At 41.8% G+C, this 5,305-nt stretch overlaps 1 non-coding gene across 1 annotated transcript; it reads left to right on the top strand.

Moving 5' to 3' along the window:
* The first annotated feature begins 3,660 nt into the window (after positions 1-3,660).
* Positions 3,661-4,990, top strand: D13Ertd608e. The gene is made up of 2 exons (XR_003950532.1): positions 3,661-3,827; positions 4,347-4,990. It is a non-coding gene; the product is annotated as a DNA segment, Chr 13, ERATO Doi 608, expressed (transcript).
* The last annotated feature ends 315 nt before the right edge of the window (positions 4,991-5,305 follow it).

The following is a 5,305-nucleotide window of genomic DNA, read 5'->3' on the forward strand; positions in this document are numbered from 1 at the left end:
ATCCATTTTCACTTTGACTTTCCCTATGATTATCATTAACAGAGAGACTTAGCACCTCAGTAGGAATGGATCAGTCACTCCTACTAAATTGCTCCCCTGAAGAAGTGAACACATTACAGTTTTGACCAGTTTCATTTTACTCCAGATTTGAGAGTGGGCCGTGGTCAGTCAAAGAAAAATTACTTCCTGGAAGAGAAAACAGAAGGATATTTGTAAGACAGCTTAGTGAGTGAAGGCACTCACCACCAGTCCAAATGACCTGAGTCTGATCCCTGGGACCTATATGATGGAAACAGAGAGCCAACTCCTGCAGATTGTAATATTGTCCAATGGCCAAAACACACACACACACAGACACTTTTTTTTTTCAAAAATTTTTACTAGGTATTTTTCTCAACTACATTTCCAATGCTATCCCAAAAGTCCCCCATAACCTCCCCCCCACTCCCCTACCCACCTACTCCCACTTTTTGGCCCTGGCGTTCCCCTGTACTGGGGCATATAAAGTTTGCATGTCCAATGGGCCTCTCTTTCCAGTGATGGCCGATTAGGCCATCTTTTGATACATATGCAGCTAGAGTCAAGAGCTCCGGGGTACTGGTTAGTTCATAATGTTGTTGCACCTATAGGGTTGCAGATCCCTTTAACTTCTTGGATAGTTTCTCTAGCTCCTCCATTGGGGGCCCTGTGATCCATCCAATAGCTGACTGTGAGCATCCACTTATGTGTTTGCTAGGCCCTGGCATAGTCTCATAAGAGACAGCTATATCAGGGTCCTTTCAGCAAACTCTTGCTAGTGAATGCAATGGTGTCATCATTTGGAGGCTGATTATGGGATGGATCCCTGGATATGGCAGTCTCTAGATGGTCCATCCTTTTGTCTCAGCTCCAAACTTTGTCTCTGTAACTCCTTCCATGGCACACACACACTTTTAAAGATATATTGTGAAACAATGTCAGTGTATGGTATAATAATCCTTATGTTCCAGGGCCCAGGTCATGAAAGTTAACCAAAATCGCCCTTGAAATATCAAGGCAAGAGATGACAAACTAGCAAAAAGGTATAAAGTGGGTCTTTCTTGGAGTACAAAACATGAGCTTAGCTTGCATATTTGTTGTATAAAACTTTGAGAGGAAGATTAGAAGATTTGGCTTGTGATAGAACAGTGAGGAAGAAGAAATTGTTAGCACACCCAAGTTGTTTCCATTAGAAAAACCCAACAGAATAAAGAGTGCCCTGTGATGCAGACTCTCCTGCCTTCTCCACTCTCATGCTTTCTGCTGACAGTCTCTGGAGTTTTCTGGCATCTTTGGCTAAGGGGACTCTAGCTTCCAAGTGGGCAGGGTCTGTCTGTCATTGTTAATGAGGAAATGCAGAAGTGATATTTCATTCATTTCTTATTGCCTAGACAAAGTAATTATACAACCTCACCCAGGCTCTGACCAGACTCTTCTCAAGAACTCTCTTTCCTCTAAAGCTCCTGGAGCTTCTTGTGATAGAGACACTGTCATATTCAAGTAATGACTTTAAACTGTTGTTAGCGTAACGAACGAGGTCACAACACATGTGGTGATAAGCCACCCAGAAGGGCATGGCAGATCCTCTATTGAGACCACAGTGACTCTAATACCTAAACTACACAAAAGACTCAACAGGAATGGTTCAATACAAGAAAATCCATCAGTGTAATCCACCATATAAACCAAGTGAAATTTTAAAAAATGACATGATTTTCTCATTAGATGGTGAAAAAGCCTTTGACACAATCCCACACCACTTCTGGTTAAAGATATTAGAGAAATCAGGGATACAGGACACATACTAAACACAACCAAAGCAATATACAGCAAACCAATATCCAAAACCAAAGTAAATGGAGAGAAACTTAAAGCATTTTTCACTAAAATCAGGGATAAGACGAGGCTGCTCACTCTGTCCCGGTCTTTTCAATGCAGTACTTGAAGTTCTAGGCAGAGCAATAAGACAACTAAAGGAGATCAAGAAGATACAAACTGGAAAGGAAGAAGTCAAAGAATTGCTATTTGTGGAGGATATGATAGTATACCTAAGTAACCACAAAAATTCAGCCAGAGAAATCTTACAGCTGACAATACCTTCAGCAAAGAGTCTTGACCCAAAATTAACTCAAAGAAATCAGTAGCCCTGCCAATAAATGGGCTGAGAAAGAAATTAGAGAAATAACACACTTTACAATATCCATGAATAATAACAAATATCTTGGTGTAACTCTAACCAAACAAGTAAAAGATCTGTATGACAAGAACTTCAAGTCCCTGAAGAAAATTGATAATGATATCAGAAGATGGAGAGATCTCCCATGCTCATGGATAGATAGGATTAATATAGTGAAACTGCCCGTGTTACCAAAAGCAATCTACAGATTCAATGCAATCACTGTCAATATTCCAACACAATTTTTAATAGACCCTGAAAAGAGCAATTCTCAATTTTATATGGAAAAGCAAAAAACCCAAGATAGCCAAAACAATCCTGAACAATAAAAGAACTTTGGGAGGAATGACCATCCTTGGCCTAAATCTGTACTACAGAGTAACAGTAATAAAAAAAACCCTGCATGGTATTTATACAGAAACAGACATATTGATCAATGGAATTGAATCAGCCAAAATAAACCCACACATCTATGGACATTGATTTTTGATAAAAATAAGTAAAACCCATATGTCTTAGTTAGGGTTTTACTGCTGTGAACAGACACCATGACCAAGGCAAGTCTTATAAAAACAACATTTAATTGGGGCTGGCTTACAGGTTCAGAAGTTCAGTCCATTATCATCAAGGTGGTAGCATGGCAGTATCCAGGCAGAGCTGAGAGTTCTACGTCTTCATCCAAAGGCTGCTAGTGGAAGACTGACTTCCAGGCAACTGGGGTGAAAGTCTAAAGCCCACGCCCACAGCGACACACCTATTCCAACCAGGCCACCCCTCCAGATTTTGCCATTCCCTGGTCCAAGAATATACAAACCATCACACCATACAATGGAAAAATGAAATCACCTCCAGCAAATGGTGCTGAACTTACTGGATGTCTACAAGCAGAAGAAAGAAAATAGATCCATATTTATAAACCTGCACGTAACTAAAGTCTAAGTGGATCAAGGACCTCCATATAGAACTGAATGCACTAAATCTCATAAAAGAGAAAATGGTAAATAGCCTTGAATGCATTAGTATAGGATTCAGGTCCCTGAATGGAGCACCAATGGCTCAGGCTCTAAAATCAACAGATGATTAATGGGACCTCATGAAACTGAAAAGCTTTTGTAAGGAGATTCTTTTGAGTTTGAAAGCACAGGCCTTTAATCTTGATCTGTACCAAGAAAGACACATATCTTTGTTATTGTGATTGTTGTTGTTATAAGCCAGGGTTTGTCTGTAATACCCATGGTTGTACTAGACCTCACTTTGTAGACCAGGCTACTCACAGAGATCCAGTTGCTTGATCTAGTAGCATAGTGCTGGGATTAAAGGCGTGAGCCACCACACCCAGCAGAAGACACTCAGCTTTAACCCAGACATTGAAACTGGAACACACACCTTTAATTCAGGCCACGCCTTCAGTTGGAGGCCTATATAAGAACAAGGAGGAAGAAAGTTTTCACTTTGCCTGCTTGCTCTCTCACAGCTAGCAAGTCTATTACTTTGTTGGCACTAGAGTCTCCTTGTGTGATTCCATCTTCTACTGAAGACCAGCTGAGACATCCAGCCTCAGGAACTGAGAACTTCTGGAATCTTGGACTTTACTTCCTCTCCAGCTGTTGTGGAATAAGTTCAACTTCAGACTGTAAGTCTTTCTAATAAATCCCCTTCCAAGAAAGAGAGTGAGGGATCCTTATATTTAATATTTTACTCTCTACACCAGGCAGCCCAAGTAGATTTGCTGACCCATTAGCACTTTCCCCTTTGCCTGTCTAGTCAGTTGCCTATAATGTTTAACAATTGAATCGAGAGTGATAGGATCTTACTTTGAGAAGCTTCACTCCTTTTTTGTTTGCTTGTTTTGATTTTTGAGCCTAGGTTTTCCTGTGTAGCACTAGCTGAACTGAAACTAGGTCTGACAAGCAGGCTGGCCTTGAGCTCAGAGATCTACCTGTCTCTGCTTCTGCATCTGATCTGCTTCTCTCCTTTAGGTTCTGGGATGAAAGGCTTTTGCCACCAGACTGGGCAGAATCTTGCCTCTTTAGGCAATGCAAATAGATGCTAGGACTGTGGGTTTAAAACTCAGCTTCCCAGTATCATGGTTGGGAGGGGCCATGAAGTATAGAGTATAATTAACTAACTGGAGTCTTCTCTCAATCAAAAGGTCAAGCACTTACCCTCAGCATTCCATGGATAAAGCCAAGGCAATGAAGTGGTTCCATCTCAGTTTTGTCAAGGATACATCAGATTCTGCAGACTATGAGCTACTGAGTGCACAAGTATTGCCATCCCTGAGTTCACAATGTTCCAAGTCCGAGCCACTTCGTTTTGGCAGACAGACAAGCCACTGCTCTGAGGATGGCGGTATTATTGATTGGGATCTATACTTGGACTACAAGAGATACTACCGCAGATCAAATTGTACCATGAAAAAGGGCACAGAGGTCTTCCAGAGTGAGAGTCAGAGGGATCCTCAAGTGTCCCGGGGAGATGTGGACAACAACAAAGAGAAAGATACAGAGGAGCCAGACCTTCTCTTGCTAAGCTTGCTCAGGGAGAAAGGGCTGGAACTTGAGACCTGCGATGGAGGAGACTGCCCTGACCAGGATTCTGCTTCTGACAGTTTCAGGTGCCTAGGCTTCTGAACCACCCAGAACTCTGTTTGGAGCCCAGGAGCCCTAATGCCTACTAAGACTTGCAATTAGGGGGTCTTCTGTCAGCTTCTGCTATTACAGCACACAAAAGCAGTTGTTTCTTGTAGCCATCTGGTGTTTGTTTGCAGCTTTCTTAATAAAAGTGTTAAAAAGATGAAAATGTGTTCTCTTGTAATGGCCCGAGGTAAAGAAGAAGGGTGGAGTGGGCACAGATGAGGCTATACTACTGTTTCCTACTGTGAGTTTGAAAGATCCTGACAGAATGTAAAAGGTCACAGAAGCCCTGAAATTGGCAAAATAGATTTCATTGTTAGCAGAACTAGCTTCACTGATTTAGAAAAATAGAGGTGCACAATGCTCTGGCCACTCCCAGAACCCCAGTGTCTGCCAATGTTTTGACTGTTCCTTGAACCCATGTGTGTGCCCACTGATGAAGCCCATTGCCAGGTGTTTGTGATATTGGTTGCTG

Source organism: Mus musculus, chromosome 13 (assembly GCF_000001635.26).
Source record: "Mus musculus strain C57BL/6J chromosome 13, GRCm38.p6 C57BL/6J".
In the NCBI taxonomy this organism is placed as follows: Eukaryota; Metazoa; Chordata; class Mammalia; order Rodentia; family Muridae; genus Mus; species Mus musculus.